This window comes from Lissotriton helveticus, chromosome 2_2, assembly GCF_964261635.1.
Source record: "Lissotriton helveticus chromosome 2_2, aLisHel1.1, whole genome shotgun sequence".
Lineage (NCBI taxonomy): Eukaryota > Metazoa > Chordata > Amphibia > Caudata > Salamandridae > Lissotriton > Lissotriton helveticus.
In genome coordinates this window covers 198,667,939-198,687,461 of record NC_136060.1, presented here as the reverse complement: position 1 = coordinate 198,687,461, position 19,523 = coordinate 198,667,939, and positions in this window count along the sequence as shown.

The following is a 19,523-nucleotide window of genomic DNA, read 5'->3' as shown; positions in this document are numbered from 1 at the left end:
TATGTGAGACTGCCTTTTGGGTTGGCATCCTCTTCTGGTGTCTTTCAAAAACTTATGGACATACTGTTTGGGGGAATCAAGGGAGTGGAAGCCTTCCAAGATGACATTCTTTTACATTCTGAGACAGAGCGAGACCATTTAAAACTAATTGACAAGGTATTAGAAGTCATTGAAAATAAAGGTATGACTGTCTCAAAGGATAAATGCAGATTCATGACAAATGAGGTGGAATATCTGGGGCATGTATTAACAGCGGAAGGTATTTTGCCAAAAAATGATCTTGTACAAGCAATAAGAGAGGCTCCGGAACCCAAAGACAAAGAAACTCTTAAGTCATTTCTTGGCCTCAGTGAATACTATGCAAAGTTCATGCAAAAGTATGCAGAGAAAGTAGAACCTCTCAGAAAACTTTTAAGGAAAAATGTCGTGTTTAAATGGACAAATGAGCAGGAACAAGCCTTCAAAGTCGTCAAAGAAGAAATTGCAAATGCGCCTGCACTAAAACCTTACGATCCGCAGTTAGAAAACATAGTGACTGTGGATGCCAGCAATGAAGGGATTGGTGCAGTGTTTTGTCAGAGGAAGGGAAATGAGGAAAATACAATTGCATTCATCTCCAGAAGACTTAATGAGACAGAGGTCAATTATAGTACCATTGAGCGTGAAACTTTAGCCTGTGTATGGGCTGTGCATAAACTGAAGGACTATTTATGGGGGAAAAGTTTCACATTGGTTACTGATCATAAACCTTTAATATACATGTTGGATGGTCAAGGAAGAGGCAACGGAAATGCAAGCTCAAGACTGTTAAGATTGATGTCAAAGTTGCAGGAATTTAATTTCAAGATAGAGCACATTAAGGGGGGCAAAAACAGCAGAGCAGACTGTTTATCTCGTTTGCCCATGCAAAATCAGCAAGAGGAAGCTCATAATGACACAGAATGTGTAGTAGCGCTGATTGATGCCACAATCATGTGTGAAGGATCTATATCAGAGAAGGAATGGCAGGAGGGGATGGCAAAGGATGCTGTGTTAGCTAAAGTAACAGCGTATGTGAGAAGTAATTGGCCACCTGTGAGGAACCTGCCAAGTGAACTGAGAAATTATCAACAAGTAAGCGACGAATTGACAATGGAAAGTGGTTTCCTAAAAAGAAGTGAGGTCTTTGTGCCGCCATATGATCTCAGGCAAAAAAAATTGAAAATGGCCCATAGTGGACATCCTGGTATCACAGCCACAAGGAACATTCTAAGAATGTATTATTGGTGGCCAGGCGTAGACAGTGAAATAAGAAACTATATGGATCAATGTGAGCAGTGCTTGAAATCGGATAAGCACTGGAGAGTTGAAATAAATTAGTTGCAAAGCGTAGAAATTCCAGATGGACCATGGGCGAAAATAGCAATTGATTTTGCTGGTCCATATAATTTATTACCCAATGAAAGTAAATACTTGATAGTATTAACGGACTACTATTCGAAGTGGGTATGCTACAAATTTGTGAGTGTGGTTACAACAGAAGTTGTCATAAAATTTTTGAGGAAAGTATTTGACAGGGAAGGACAGCCCAAGGTCCTGGTGTCAGATAATGGATCACAATTAATTTCCAAAATGATGAACGAATTTTTAAAGAGTTCAGGCGTTGTTCAAGAAAAAACTCCTTTGTATAGCCCCAAGAGCAACGGTCAAGTTGAGAGACTGAACAGGTTCTTTAAAGAAGGAATACAAATGGCAATTGCAAACAAAATGGATGTGAAGGAATTCATAAGAATAAAAATAAATGCATACAACAATACACCAAAAGTGGCCACCAAACACACTCCGTTTTTCTTGATGAGAGGAAGAACCTGTAACAGCTTCATAACACCTAAAATTGGTGGTTGGAGCAATGCGGCAACTGAGTCAAAAGAAATAAATGATGAGGAACTTAGAGTGAAGGAAAGCATTGAAAATAAACAGAAAACAGCAAAGACATATTCTGATATGGTAAACAGAGTAAAAGACAAATGTGTGATACAAGGAGATTGGGTTTTGGTGAAGAAGCCTGGTTTGGTGAATAAGGGTGAATCGAAGTTCAGTAAACTCCTGAGAGTTGGTAAGGCCACAAGTGGTGCTGTATTCATAGAGGTTGAAGGATGGCGAAGTAAAGACGATGTAGTAAAACTTAAGCCAGGACAGGAGAAAATAATTATGAAAGATGAGGAAGAGGGGGAAGAGAGCCTAAATGACAGTGTGTTGGAATGGGAAGACATACCAAGTAATAGATATCAATCGCATGCAAATGACAACCACAGGTTCTCTTCGCAGTTAGTTGAAAGTTCAAGGAATACACCGGTTAGAAAAGGTGACTGTGTTATAGCACAAGACAACTCTGAGGTGAACCTTGGCAATGAAGGGACTGATGCCCCCGCTATGCGCTTGGAAGGAATCATTCCCGAGCGAAAACGGGGAATGACCACAAGAGGGGGAAGAGCCATCAATATGCCAGAGAGATTCAAAGACTATGTGATGGAATAGAAAACTGTATCTGTTTTGTTCTTCTTTTGGGAAAAAGGGAGATGTCGTACATTCATGTTGGTTATTGTTGGGGATCATTAAATATAGTATGTTTTCATTCTCCATGATCTGACATCACGGTGACAGATCATGGAATGTTCAGGAGGTATTTATGTGACGTCATTGTAACTGTCATTCAGATGACAGCTGTCTCCCGACGTATCAGTCATATGTAGTTTCCGCTCCTTGCGGGCCCTTATATCTAAATAAATTAATACTTGTGACATCATTATCGTTAACGCCTGTTTTGTCACACTACATGTACTATTGAAAGTTCGAATTAACGTCACCCATGGTACTTGCCCGCAAATGTATATCTAGATAATTTTATTGTAACTGGCCCTGTCGGTTTTTAATTATAAAATGTACGTCCACCGATTCCGCAACTGTTAGACACCTTAGTTCTTGCAACCTAATGGCCCGCCCGTTACGTTCCTCTACAGTGTAAATGTCTCCTCATCATATACGATTACAGTTTGCTCCGTGGCCGGCCCACGTGGTTATCGGCCCGTATTTGTATACTGACATTTTCACAATAAAGGTTTTTAAAAGAAAACATGGTAGTAGTATTTACATTGGTAAAGTTTTTAATAATAGTCACTGTTTTCGAATCAGTAAAAGGCAAGTGAAATAAAGCAGTCCAATTACATGAAGGGTAAAAGGTATAATACGCAGGAACGCAGTAAAGATAAATGGTCAAGGGCTGTTGTGTTTTCTACTCCTGCAACATAAAGTGATCGATAAGAATCTGATATTCAGGTGTATCGGCGACTAAGACAGCAGGCCGAGCCTCTTTTAATCAACGGCTCCGTCATGGGACGAAGAAACGCCCTTTTTTTCGAAAAAGGAATATATTTTACTTGCAGGACAGTTGTAAATTTTCCGGGAAAGTACATTAGCCTGGAACATTATAACATATATGTTTAAGAAAAAATAATGTTCGAAAGTAATAAAAAGTTTAATTTTTAGGTCATATGACCAAGCCTTTCATCATTAGAATAAGAAAAGTAAAATGAACCAATGAAAAGTTTTATTAACAAGTCACATGACCTGTTATGCTTACGTTACGCGCTGCGCGCCGCGCCCCGGATCGCTTCCGGGAAGCTGCGCTTCGCGCATCGGAGCACTTCCGGATGCGCTAACGCGGCGCGTCATATGACGCATTACGCGACAACGCAGGTCCAGAATATAGTCAAAATGTCTCCACCAACCAGCGGTCGGAACACAACCCCTTTCAGCAGGCTAAATAGTTCTGTTAAATGACAACAGAAGGGACAGGCCACAAGAACCATCAGTCAAAGAGGGGAGGGCAAGTTCTTCTCTACCAGGTCACGTTGGGGCGCTACCGGAACTGATCAAATTGGTAGTCTACAGTGTTTCTGGATGTTTCAGACTGAAGCTGGCGTCAGCATGAGAGCACCACCATCTCGTAGCTCCGTCGTGGCCATTCCACGAGCAATCATGGCAGCCGCTCCCCACCAGAAGCCCCCTCCGAGTCCGCGCCATCACACCGTCCCTCGGGGGCCAACGTCAAGCGGTTCAGGGAGGCACCGCATCACATTGTTTTCAAATGCAGTCACGTCCTCAAACAGCCCCCACTTACATTGAGAATAGTGAAGCTGTAGCAGGTGCAAATAAGCTTCAGACAGTCTAACAAGCACTCCTCAAAACTTTGAACTATCAGAGTGCATGAGTTTCATGCTCGATCGATTGAGCTAGCCGGATCGGGCAACAAAAAGTATAAAAAAGTTATGTAAATAGTTATTTAATAAAATGTTTTACCCTGTTACTTTGCTGGTGTGTTGTATATATTTGTAATATTTGCATAGAGTTTATCGTTATTTTGGGCGGTGTGGGTGGCGGAGCCGAGCTGTCTTGCAGCCATCATGGTGTGGAGTTTAGTTCATCTCACTAGTTTCGTATTTCTCATGAGGGGTTGTTCCTAATGTTTCTATTTTAGCGAGGTCAAAAAGAGATCCCATTAGTGGCCTACTGATTTTGCTCGATCCCTTTTGTTTTTTTACACGATTTTTCACTATCTGCAAAGACTAAACAGAGTATTGCGACTCTGTGCTTGTTTGTAAATAGAGAATGAACCAAAGAGAACCAATTCTAAAACAGTAAATGCTTGGATTACAATCAATCAAATGGAGAGGGAAGCAGGCACGACGGATTACAACGGGGGCAAAGGCCTGCGTTAACTACCCTTCACTATCTGCAAAGAGAGAGTACTCGTAATAGAAATGAGGGGGAGCAGCATTCAAAGCAGATCAGTGTGCATAAACACGAAAATGTTTTTACTTACCACGTACTTGACATTCGACAGCTTATGATATTTGCTATTAAAAAACCATTGAAATTCACTGAAAAAACCATAGGTTAGAGACCATATATAGTTAGGAATTAGCATTTACAAAACCTTGAAAATTCACTGAAAAAACCATTGGTTATAGACCATATATAGTTAGGAATTAGCATTTAAAAAACCTTATTTTACTCACACAAAACCATTGAAATTCCATATATAGTTAGTTGCACTAACTATATATCGCGCACCCGCAATCCACTGCTGATGATGTCACATATTACATCATTCATGACATGGTCAGTGACATCACTGATGACATCACTGATGACATTGATGACACTGATATACATTGATGACATGGATGACACTGATATACATTACATGGGTGATATTGTAACACAAAATTACTGTATGGCATTGCACAAACACAAGTACAAATCCTCACCACTGATCACCAGTGCAAGAAATTGGGTTGTTGGTTGATTGGCCCACAGGTCGACTACAGGGAACCTTTTAGGCACGCTGTTCAAAGTACCTTAAATCCTGGGTGCAGGTCATTGCATGGATCTGGATTAAGGTAGTGCCACATAGCCAAATCTATGTATCGGTCGCGAAATGTGGCGAGGCTGTGGTACAAAGGCCAGTTGTGTTGAGGATCCCATTGACAGGGCTTGCAATGAGAAATTCAGGCATCAGAGTTGTGGTGCACAGCTAGGAAATGCATCAGTACCAAGGAACAGTGAGGCTGTGATGCAGAGTTTGGCATCATAGAAATTGCCATCGATGAGAGGTGTGGAGACCTATGCTGGAGATGTGTCACGCCATCAGTGATGCATCGATTCTGAGACTGCAAGGGTGATGTGGGTCATCTCTGATGGGTCCAATCCATGCAGCAGCGATGATGCAGCAGTTCTGATCAGGGACGTACTGCTCAGCCAAGAAGATGTGTAGGTCTGCTCAGGGATGTACCGCTCAGTAGAGAAGATGTGACGGTTCTGCTGGCAAGCACCGTAGGTCCACTTCCAAGGTTCTAGGACTTGGGTGGCACCACTTGGAAGGGTAGACTCCCAAACAGCAGAGTCCAAGTGCAGGTGTGCTGGAAACCTTTTATATCACTGAGGTGTCCGATCAGGAGGCCAGACAGCTAGTATTTGGAGTCACTCTGGGTTCAATAGAGGCTGTCGCCCTTGGAGTCACTCTGGGTTCTGGGTTCAAGAGAGACAGGTCTAGTCCTTCCCACTCAGCTATGAAAGCAGCAGGCAGCAGGTCAGCATCGCAAAACTGGAGTTCAGCAGATTAGTAGTCCAGCAGTGCGGCAGTCCTTTAGCAGCTTCCTGGCATGGATTATTCATAGGTTCAGGAGCGTACTGAAGTGGTGGTGATGGAAGTCCTTATTTTGTACACAGGTGTGCCTTTGAAGTGAGGAGAAGCTTCTAGAGACATATCTTTGAAGTTCACAGATGTTCTGCCTGGCCAGCCCTGGCTCCCGACTACCTACGAAGGGATCTATAACCTTTGTGTGGGTACAGGACTCAGCCTATTCAGGTGTAAGTGAGGCTGGCCCAGCTCCTCCCTCCCATCCTGCCAGTAATGGAACCTCCAGTCACACTTAAGCTCCTATTGTGTGTGGCTGTGCAGCCGAAATACACACAGCCTAATTACTATCTACACCTATTCATGTGACTATAGATAGACTGCAGGCACCAAATGGCTGAGGCAAGAAAATGTCAACATTCTAAAAGTGCATTTTCACTGCAATTCAAAATCCGACTTCACCATGAGTTAGGATTTTAAATTAGGATTCAAGAGACACCAAACTTGAACCACTTATAAATTCCCATTTTGAAATTACACTTATAAAATGTAGTCATTTAACCTCAATGCTCCTAGTGCTATCCTGTGTCGATACAGGCCTTGCAACAACGAAAAACAAATGCAAGAGTTTTTCACTACCATGCCATGAAATACTTAAATGTACATGCTCTGCTTTTAAAACACATTGCACCCTACCCTCTGGGATGTCCAAGGCCTACCCTAAGGCTAACATATATGTATTAAAAAGGAATGTTTGTGCCTGACAAAAGGTTTATTTTGCCAGGTCAAAACTGAGGTATAAAACTACAAACACGCTCCGCAGTTGCCTCCCTGATGCATGTTTAAATGACGACTTAAAAGGGTCACAATCGGTGCTGCAGGCCCGCTTGTTGCATTTAATTTACAGGCCCTGGGCACATGTAGTGCACTTTACTAGGGACTTATAAGTAAATTTAATTTGCTAATTGGGTAAGAGTCAAGATTATCAAGTTTAGAGGAGAGAGCAAACACACTTTTATACTGGTTATCTGTTGTAAAGTGCTCAGAGTTCTAATACAACCCAAAACGAGATTAGGAAAAATTAATGACGAAGGCTAAACCTGGAGCTGAAGACCACCCTAAGGCTAACTGGTCTAACAGACTGAATCTTGATAAGTCAGCTCACTCAGTTAAGGAGGCAATAATGGTGCCATAGCCCTTAACAAAGCTCCTGTAATACCTTGTGAAACCTAAGGCTCTCACCTGGGTCAGGGTCTCAGGAGGCTCCCAAGCCATGATGGTCTATTACTTTTGCTGGAATTCACCACCCATCACTGCATTTCTGGCCTTGATAGTGAAGCCCATCTGTTCAGCATCTGAAGCAGTTCCCAGAGGTGGTGTAGCTGGTCATCCTAACTTGAGCTGAAAATAGCAATGTCATCCACGTAGAACACACTGAAGTTTTCAAGCATAGTTAAGACCCGGTTGACCAAACTCTGGAAGGTGGAAGGAGCATTCTTTAGTCTAAAGGTCATCACTCTGAAATGAAAGTGGCCCTCTGAGATGGAGAATGCTGACCTCTCCTTTTCCCCTCAATCAGGTCAATGTGCCAATTCTCTGGTGTCAAGCCAAAGGCACTGAGAAACTTGGAAGCCCACACCGATCAATGAGCTCATCATCTCTGCGGATAGCTTGAAGACCAGTCTTCATGGATGAATAGAGGCCCCTGTAATTCATACAGAACCAAAGTACTGGGGTGTTGACTGGAGGGGCAATATTGGGAACCAGTACCACTGAGCTGGACCAGGGACTACAGAATGACTGCATCACCCCCAAATCCAACATCTTGAATACCTTATCTTTGATGTTGACTAACCGTGGGCGTATTCCTCCGCTCCGTCCACGGAGTGTGCGTAGTGTTGCCTCCGCGAAGTAAGCGTAGTAGGCAGGCTACGCACACGCCATGGAGGAGAGGAGTTGCCCACCACCCGCCTCCCTCTCGCCCTCTTTTAAATACCCTTACAATCATTAAGCTTCTTTTATATTTAGTTATCGAAAAGACACCATTGATTGCCTTTTCTTAGCCTAGAATCATGGTCATAGAGAAAACATCTAAATTAAGTCAAAGACTCCTGTTATCCTATATGCATTAGAGCTACATAAAACACTCGTAGGCGAAATATTAAAGCTATATGTTATTTAGCCTGTTTATTCTTTTCTTTTTAGTACCTCTTATTTTTACCAAACATATATACAAACTACATAAACACACTTTATACAATAAATACAAATAACAATTCAAAAATCACCAATAATGTTGGTCTAAATAGCCCACAATTATTTCAAAATAGAAGGACGTAGACGTGTAATTTTGTCACAACATTGCCTGAAAATGGTCATCAACACAAAACATATATAGGAGCTTCAAAGGGTAAATTATTTTCTCCCTCCAAAAACAATATATTTCTAGCTCCCAAATCATATAATGACATCTATTCTATCCCGATTTTCTTATGTTGATGCCTGTTCAAATACAGTCGACGCGTTTCAGCCTTTTTCCACTTCAGGCCTCTTCAGGACTTTGGGGCAATTCAACCAATATATTCCTATAGATTAAGATGTACATAAACTATTAGTATATTCTTCTTCCTACGTTCTATTATCATGTATACACACACCACTCAACAGAAAAGAAGAACAACTCTAAAAAAAATTGAAAAACAATCCAATTGTAATCTAATTCCCTCGAGGTTATAGCAGCACATAGTAGATCAAAACTAACACCCAAAGTGACTAGGAAGAATATTAAACTCGTAAAATTGCCAAAGAGATATATTTACAAACGTCACTATATACAGTTATGGCCCTTATCGCCCAATAGGTGAAAAATATCTCATCATTGGTCCTCTTATACATGGACCACGTACCTTAGATCAACCTCTGTAGAAATTTAATCCAACAAATGGGGTCATTTTCTAATTTTTGACAGTGGTTATGTGGAAAATTCACTTCAGTCCACCTGATCTCCACCTCCTGCATAAACAAATAATAGTTGTCTAACTATGACTAAGTATATAAACAACTAAGGAGACTTAAATTAGTTTGCAGTCTTACCCGTTTCTAAGGGGTCAAAGATCACGTATTCACGTAGGGCAGATACATTGTTATCTGTGAATGACAAAACGTTCGTTTAGCACTCGTCCCAAAACTTAAAAGCGAGGTAATCTAGCGCCGCTCTAAATACCAAGTACAGCGTGCTCACCATAATGCAACACTTTTTCTAGAAATAGGGACCAAATTTCCAACTCCTTCTGCGCCCTCGGAAACGCCGAATCTGGAAGTGCTTCCACGTTTGAAATAAGAGGCGGACTTATTCTAATTTCACCAATCCGAAAGGCTGCCTAACTCTTATGACGTCCATGCGTCACCAGGAAGAGGGCTGGCTTATCTAAGAAGACCGCTACGCTGAAACATTGTTGCCAAGTTCATAGAAAGAGGACTTGCAGCGTGACTCGTAACAGAGGAGCTATATCATTAAGTGGACGTGTTGACGGCAGAAAGCAAGTACAGCCGCCCAATTGTAAAGATTAATGCTTAAAGCGGCATTAAGGTAGCAATATTATAAAGGGAGCATGCCGCTGTGCTCTAACATCTAAAATTAAAGAACAAAGCCAGCGTCTTTAATATCTCATACTGTTGAAATGAAAACTTACAGGAACTAAAGAGGAAACCTTATAACCCTTCTATGCTGCCAACCTCTTACATTCTAATCACCTATCACAGATATTTACAAGTGGGAAATTAAAAAATTAGAAAACATCAATTTAAAAGAACCAGTAATCCTATATTCATGTCTCAATCCAATGTACATTCAAAACATTTTATGTTTCTAATTACAAAACATAGTCGCAGCATAACGTGACAAGCACTTCAGAAGCCCACTGATATATAGTATAGCGGGATACCATCATAGTAGCAAAGCCCATAGCTCATCTTTGTCATTGAGACCAGTTTTAGATGTTTGGTACTTCTCTATTAGCCTTGCCTCTAGATGGTTAAGTTTGATTTCAGTCTCTCCTTTATTCGTATTAGTCACTTTACATAATACAGACCATTCCAAATCTTTTTCTGAATGATTATACATCAGAAAATGGCTGACCAAGGGAGCCCCCGAAGTCTTGCATTTAATTCTAGATTTGTGTTGTAAGATTCTGGATTTTAGAATTTGGGTAGTCTGTCCAATGTAAAATCTATTACACGGACACTTTATACAATAGATCAGGTTTTTTGAGTTACAATTAGAAAACTCTTTTAGTGTATGTGTGCTCCCGTTTATCACAATTTCTTTAGAGTCTTTTGTTAATTCACATGCAGCACAATTTTGACATCTGAAATGCCCAATTACTGGTGGCAAGCCTAAAAGTTCTCTAGTCCCTATTGGAGGTAACATTTTAATAGTGGTCGTTGCCCTAACCAGTTGGTTACGAATGTTTTTTCCTTTTTTGAAAGCGAACAGTGGTTGGGGAATACCTAACTGTTCAATCAATTTCCAATTTTTTGGGATAATCTTTTTTACTTTGTTTGCCCTCGGTTCAAAGGTCAATACACACGTTAAGGGAGTCTCTTTTTCTTTTGTTTTAGGAGTCATGAGTGCCTCTCTCGGAGTATACCACGCTCTTTTCAGAGCGGTTTTGATGAGTTTCCTAGGGTACCCCCGGTGTAGTAGTTCGTCTTTTAATTTTTCGGCATTATAGAAATAGTTTTCTTTGCTACTACAATTTCTCCTAACACGGAGAAATTGGCCATACGGCAAGTTCTCTTTCAAAGTACGTGGGTGACAGCTAGTAAAGTGTAATAAGGTATTACGATCCGTGGGCTTTGAATATAAATTCACACATAGTTTGCCTTCTTCATGTTGTATATATACATCTAAAAAATGGATCTTTTCATGGTCACTCGTGATAGTGAATTTAAATTCTCTTGTTCTGTTGTTGAGCCAATTGTGAAACTCAACCAATCGGTCACCTTCCCCACTCCAAATCACAAAGATGTCGTCTATATAGCGACACCAAAACTCCACATGTTGTTTAAATGGGTTGGTGTCGCTATATATCCACTTTAATTCAAATTGTGACATCACCAAATTCGCTATTTCTGGCGAAAAACTACATCCCATTGCCACTCCAGATATTTGAATGAACAGGTTGTTTTTGAAATTGAAAAAATAATTTTTGAGGCAAAGTTTAGCAAGATCTAAACTGAACTTGGCAACAATGTTTCAGCGTAGCGGTCTTCTTAGGTAAGCCAGCCCTCTTCCTAGTGACGCATGGACGTCATAAGAGTTAGGCAGCCTTCGGATTGGTGAAATTAGAATAAGTCCGCCTCTTATTTCGAACGCGGAAGCACTTCCAGATTCGGCGTTTCCGAGGGCGCAGAAGGAGTTGGAAATTTGGTCCCTATTTCTGGAAAAAGTGCTTTTAAGTTTTGGGACGAGCGCTAAACGAACGTTTTGTCATTCACAGATAACAATGTATCTGCCCTACGTGAATACGTGATCTTTGACCCCTTAGAAACGGGTAAGACTGCAAACTAATTTAAGTCTCCTTAGTTGTTTATATACTTAGTCATAGTTAGACAACTATTATTTGTTTATGCAGGAGGTGGAGATCAGGTGGACTGAAGTGAATTTTCCACATAACCACTGTCAAAAATTAGAAAATGACCCCATTTGTTGGATTACATTTCTACAGAGGTTGATCTAAGGTACGTGGTCCGTGTATAAGAGGACCAATGATGAGATATTTTTCACCTATTGGGCAATAAGGGCCATAACTGTATATAGTGACGTTTGTAAATATATCTCTTTGGCAATTTTACGAGTTTAATATTTTTCCTAGTCACTTTGGGTGTTAGTTTTGATCTACTATGTGCTGCTATAACCTCGAGGGAATTACATTACAATTGGATTGTTTTTCAATTTTTTTTAGAGTTGTTCTTCTTTTCTGTTGAGTGGTGTGTGTATACATGATAATAGAACGTAGGAAGAAGAATATATTAATAGTTTATGTACATCTTAATCTATAGGAATATATTGGTTGAATTGCCCCAAAGTCCTGAAGAGGCCTGAAGTGGAAAAAGGCTGAAACGCGTTGACTGTATTTGAACAGGCATCAACATAAGAAAATCGGGATAGAATATATGTCATTATATGAATTGGGAGCTAGAAATATATTGTTTTTGGAGGGAGAAAATAATTTACCCTTTGAAGCTCCTATATATGGTTTGTGTTGATGACCATTTTCAGGCAATGTTGTGACATAATTACACGTCTACGTCCTTCTATTTTGAAAGAATTGTGGGCTATTTAGACCAACATAATTGGTTATTTTTGAATTGTTATTTGTATTTATTGTATAAAGTGTGTTTATGTAGTTTGTATATATGTTTGGTAAAAATAAGAGGTACTAAAAAGAAAAGAATAAACATGCTAAATAACATATAGCTTTAATATTTCGCCTACGAGTGTTTTATGTAGCTCTAATGCATATAGGATAACAAGAGTCTTTGACCTAATTTAGATTTTTTCTCTATGACCATGATTCTAGGCTAAGAAAAGGCAATCAATGGTGTCTTTTCGATAACTAAATATAAAAGAAGTTTACCATAGGCATTGTTTTTTGTTTAAGTTACTTTATTCCCAGATGCCTATGGGTTATTTGGGTTCCCCTGTCTTTAAAAAGACTTACAATCATTAAGAGCATTGTAAAAGTAACTAAAAAGACTTACCTGAGATGCGGCAACCCGGGGCTCCCTCTTCCTGGTTTATCGCCGACTTCTTCTTCACAAATGCACATAACAAAACATACCAGGCATGCAGTTCCCATGTCCATGCCATAGGCACAACAATCAGTGAACCACAGAGTCTTGTTGAATCTTTCAACAAGCACATTGGTCTGGAAGTGGTATGGTGTGGAGAACTTGTAGGTTACCCCACACTCATCCTTCATCTATTTCATGTACAGGAGATGACGCTGGTGCCCCTGTCTGACACAACGTCTTGGAAATAACCCACATAGGTAAAGATTTTCCACCAATGCCCTGGCCATCGTGGGTGCTGTCACTGATCTCAGGCAAATGGCCTCAAAGTACCAGGTGGTATGGTCCACCAGTGCCATGCCACCAGTCAAAGGCAGTATTCATTTCCAAAGGCCCAACAAAGTCTATGCTCACTCATTCAAAATGTGTTCTCACTAAATGGAATGGAAGCATGGGGCCTTTTGCTTTACCCCCGACTCCCACTGAACTGGCAGGTTATACAGGATCTGCATAAGAAATCTGATTGTATAATCATCTGGGGCTAACAAAAGTGGACTTATCTTGATGATTTCTGTGCAAGATACAGGCAGTGCATAGTAGCGGTGTGGCTATCTAAGGGGGCTTCAGTGTCTAGAGGGAGTTGGCACTGAGTGGAAATTTATGTTGAAGGCAAAGGGTGTGTGCAGTAGGGGCTTGGCCACCTAAGTCACTGGGTGTCTGGATGATGTTAAATTTTCATGAAGACTTCTGTACACAACCAAGGATGTGTGTAGTCGGGGTTTGACCACCTAGGGGGGCTTTGGTGTCTTTAGGGAGTGGGCTTTCCATGAAGATTTAAGTACAAGGGGAAGGTTTTGCATAGTACGGCCTTGGAGACCTAAGGGGGCATGGGTGTCTGGAGGATGTGGACACTCCATTAAGACTTCTATACAAGTTAAAGGTTGTGTGTAGTATGGGATTGGCAACCTAATGGGGCTTGGGAATCTCAAGAGAGTGGGCTCTACATAAAGAGTACAATGCAAAGGGAGAACCTAGTAGGGGGTTTGAGTGTCTTGAGGAAGAGGGATGTCCAGGAAGACTTCTGTACAAGATGAAGGGTGTGCATAGTAGCGGCTTGGTCACCTAAGGAAATTTGAGTGTCTGGAGTGAGTGGGCTGTCCTTTAGGTTTGCCCATATTTTTGAGGGTCCAATGGTAAACCTGTGGGAGCCAGAACAGACACCCAATTGATCTTGCTGGAGACTGTGCTCACAGTGATATTGGGTGGCTGCAAAGGGTTGCAAGCAGCCTATTGCAACAGATTAGGGTCTTCCCCCAACAACACGGCACACATGGCAGAAGGCTGCACGCAGTGGGGGTTGGGCACCGGAAAGTGGTTGGGTACATGGCAATGAACAGCATACTTTGTAGTAAACAACAACATAGACATTCATTGGAAAAATGAAGGTTAAAGTGACGTGTAGTTATGAATTCTCTGTTAATTTATGTTTAAAAAAACCTGGGGGGCGTGGCTGCAGCCCTACCTAAACTGGCTGCCTAGCAGGGAATATCCAGTGCACCATAGACAAATTACTGGCATTTCGGCATCCTAACGCTGATTTTTCAGTAGGTTAGAGGCTGCAGGGCGAGAAAATGAACAGGGATGCTGCCTCGCTGTTTTTGATGAAGGTGCAGTGCATTTCCTTTTGTATTTTATGGATACGTTGTCCTCCTCAGTTAACGCCAACATATTATTTCTGGTTTTAAGATGTCAGAATTGTACTGCTTATTATGCGCTTTGAGGACGTCTGGAGTACAAGTGTCAGCAGTTTCTTTATATTCATATGACATTGAAAGTTTTGAGGGGACTGGCTTTCAAGAGCCTCTGTAGAATTTCCCTTTATTTTTATAGGGGGAATTTTACACTGCTTTGCTTTATGGAAGGCTGTATACAATATTTCCTTACTTTCCCTTTATACTATTGCTCTAAGACCATAAATGTCTGTATTGTGCATCTGAGTGACTTTTTATTTTTGCCTGTGGGTGAGCATTTGGAGTTACACTCTATTGAACCTTACTCAAAAGAATAAGTACGATCATATTACTTCTGTGAGGAACTCTGACATACTATAATTTTCTTTTCTATGGGAAAAGTACGGAAGCTGCAGTTTGTTTTTACTTCTAAGGCTCTATCAGCTTCTGGATTAAGTATAAGTCTGCTGTTTCTGCACCAAATGTATTAGCAACTGTTTTTTTGTATTCTCCTTGTGGAATGGCTAATGCTGCGGTACGTGAGTACTGTATGTATGTAATCCTCCCAATGTAAGGATTGTTCTACTTCCTCAGTATCTAAATGACTAAAACAAGATCCACACTCACCTGAGAAGTCCATGTCTCCTATTTCTCCGGAACTATTGCTGGGGGAGATTTGTGCACTACGTCCTTTTGTGGAGAAGACTAATAACAGTATGCAATGATTAGATGACAAATGGTCAACAAAGGAGGGGCGTGTATCTATAGTAGAACAACAGATTGTAGGTCTTTGCGAGGAAACAAATAAAATTAACAGTCTGGAAAGAGAGGTTTTTCAACTTAAACAACACACAGAGGATTTGGAAAACAGGAACAGGCATAATAATCTCTGCATTGATGGCCTTCCGGAGGCATTGGAAAGGAATGTTCCTGTCTCCTTCTTCACCTCCTTCCTTCTGAAATTGTTAGATATGCCTCCCTCCTCTACACTGAGTATTCAGAAGGCTCACAGGCTAGGTCCTCATCCTCCATTGTCATTGTCTCCAGTCAAACCAAGGGGTGTGGTTATTTTTTTTTAAGTTTACTGACTTGTTGAATGGTTCTTTCTGCAGCTAAAGTGAAACGTCAAGTCGTTTGGATGGGGCATAGAGATTTCCTCTCTTAGGATTTTCTGAGCCAGATGGAAGGAATTCCTTAATCTTCACAATCCTCTCTGCTCGCTTTGTGGCAGATATGGTCTTTTTCATCCCTGTACCTTTAAGGTGACATTTCAGAATAACATTTCAAGGTTAGAAGATCCATCTGAACTTAAAAAGTTCATACAGTCTCATACCTTGGTTACTATGGATACAGTTGGTCCCTCTACTGGTTGATGTTTTCTTTTTCTCCTTTGCACATTTTTTCTCTTTTCTGTCAGGTCAATAAGGTTTCCTTGAAGTTTTTAAATGTCGCATGAGTGATTTTTTGGAAATGCTCTAATATCTAATATTATGTGTTCAATGTTGCTTTCATTGTCCTTTTTAATGCCAGGTCAATAAGGTTTCCATGAAGTTTTTATATGTTTTATGATTAATTGTTCGGAAATTCTCTAATATGTTATATTATGTGTTCAATGTTGTTTTTCTTGGCTTTTTTTTTACAGATTCATCTTAAGTATGTATAGTTCAGGTGCAGCGTGGATTCCTTCCCTTCTGGGTGTGTCATCGTTCCATGTGACGTCCTCACCCCGTAATTTTCTTCTATTGTTATTTATTCAGGTATGTCCTTACAGTCATCCTTTTTGGATATGTACTATATTTTCTTTCTGCTTCTCATCTTTTCTTGTTACCTTCCTTTTCCTCCTATCCTGGTTTCCTTCATTCTTTTTCTTTCACTGTTTTCTTTTATTTCCTTCTTTATTATATTTTTCCTATTTTCTCTTCTCTCTTCCTCATGGTCTACTTTTTAACTCTCAAAATTGATGGTGTTAGTCTATAGTAATCTTAGCGTTCTCAAATTTTTTCCTCAGCTTCACTTTATTTATTTCCGAGTAATATCATGGAATATTAAGGGGTCCCCAACCAGTTTGAATGACAGAGAATATTGTCCCACTTAGGTAAATCTGATCCTGACCTCGTTCTCCTTCAAGAAACCCATCTTACTCAATCAGAAGCACTGAAATGTAAAAGAAACTGGGTTGGTCATGTGTTTGTTTCTTCTTCTGTGTCTAAAAAGAATAGGGTTGTGATATTGTGTAATACATCTCTTAATCTTAATGTGGTTTCACAAGAACCAGATGATGCTGGTAGATGGGTTATTATTAATGTTCTTGTAGATAATATACCACCAACTATATTGAATATTTATGCTCCTACAATATCTGACCATACCTTTTGGCCTTCCACTGCAAGACAATGTGTGCAATATTATGATGCATACTTTATCTTACGAGGGGACTGTAACCAAATCTTAGATCCTTTTTTGGATAAACAGTCATCAGTTAAATTTGAGTCACATAAAATGTAACTGCAATTTCTTTCTGCCATTTCAAAAATTGCATTAGTAGACTCATGGAGATTATCTAACCCTACCGTTTATTATACCTTTTATTCTGCCACTCATGATACACTTTCATAACTAGTTCACATTTTCTCTTTAAATCTCTCTCACAATATCTTGTGAAATCCTACATTACTCTAATTGTACTTTCCGATCATGCCATGGTTATCACTGACTTGGATTTGGTTCCCTCTAGATCTCTGACTCATAGGTGGGGAACCAATAATTTCTTACTCCAAGATGCTCAATTTTCTAGATCTTTTATGTCTTTTCCTATAGAATTTTTCTATTTTAATGATATTTCAGAGATTTTAACACCCTGATTGTGGGACAGGTTTAAAGCGTCTGTAAGAGACTTTATTTTAAATGATGTCCCCAAGAAAAAGAAAAATAGAATAGAAGAGCATAATGCATTACTCTCTTCAATCAAAATTTTGGAGCAGCGGTACTTCTCTTCAAAATGATCTTTAGATTTGCATAATTTGTTGCAGGCTAAATTGCGGTTCAATACTATCTATACTGAGGACGCCAATCACCTACTCCTGAGAGATAATGCTTGTTATTACAGTGGGAAAAATAAAGTGAGTAAATTGTTGGCAAATTTTTGAAAGGTTAAAAAAAAGAGATGTTATTGTTTCGATATCCACTTCACCAGGGCAGTTTATCACTAACCATCAAGCTATTTTAGAGGAGTTAGTAACATTTTATAAGTCCTTATATACTCCAGAAGTAGCACCCCCTTCTTTGACAATTGAGGAATATTTAAGTCAGACCTCTCAAATTCCTTCCCCGATCTGTATTTTGGTTCATTGGAAGGTGTTCTTACTACTGATGAATTGTCCGGAGCATTAAAATCATTAAAATTAAGGAAAACACCAGGTCCTGATGGGTACACAGTGGAATTTTATCTACATTTCTCTCATCTTCTTCTTCCCTATTTATATTGGTTATTTAAGCATTTTATTGATTCCTCTACTACTTCAGATTCTTTTCAGGAAGCAATTATTTGTCTCATACATAAAGATGGTAAATATCCTCAGGATTGTACAAATTATATACCAATTTCTTTATTAAATGTGGATTATAACATTTTTGCCAAACTTTTAGCTCTTTGATTAGAGTTGTTTCTTCCGCATCTTATTGGGAAAGAACAATCTGGCTTTATTAAAGGGAGACATATCGGACAATGCTCAGTTGCTTCCTAATGCTCTTAGTAAATCCCCTACTTTTAAAGCTTATTTTGCAGCCATAACCATTGATGTTGAGAAAGCGTTCGATAGAATAAGCTGGGAGTTAATGTTTCAATCCTTACAATGACATGGATTTGTTCCTAAATTTATAGCTCCCATTTCTCTCTTATACTGTGCTATTCATGCATCAGTCCTAGTCAATGGAAGAGTTTCTTCTTATTTTTCAGTTCATGGAGGATTTAGAAAAGGATATCTACTTTCCCCTCTATTATTTGTCTTGGCACTTGATCCTTTTCTTTCTGGTATTCATAATAATTCTTCAATTGCGGGTATTCCTTACAGTGAGCATCATTTAAAATGTGCTGCTTATGCAGATGATATTCTTCAATTTATATCCTCTCCTGATAATTCCTTGCCGCTGCAGAAAATATCTTCATTTTCGCAGGTATGAGGATATACAATAAAGAAAGAAAAACAGAATTCCTTCTCAATAATTATACTTTTAGCCAATCTTATTGTATCACAGGGTATAAATGTTCTAATTCTGCAAAGATTAAGTATTTAGAGATTTGGTTTGCACGTTCTATACAGGAGACCATAAAAAATTTATTTGACAGAATTAAATACTAAAATCGAGAGTGTTCTATCTTCTTGAAATCCTTTATTCTTATCTTGGTGGGGTCACTTATACTCTATAAAAATGATGATCGCTCCTCTTTAGCTTTATCTTCTTGCCATGTTACCAGTCCATATTCCAAAGCATTTCTTTAAGAAAATTAACTATTTTCTCATCAGGTTTTTAAGGCAGAATAAAAAACCAAGAGTAGCTTTAGTTACTTTACAGAGATCAATATTGGCGGTAGGTGTGAATTTTCTGAATTTTTATCTTCATCATTAAGTTTTTGCCCACTGTCAAGCAGTGCTCTGGACTTCTGAGCTGTCTTCTTCTTTCTCTCCATTGTGGCTAGAGCTTGAAAAATTGTGCCTTTCTATTCCCTTTTACTTTCAAAGAGGTGCTATCTTTTTCTTCTACAAAGTTGATTCTTCACTTTTCTATTTTAATAGAATGGATTCATTGAAATCTATGTTTCT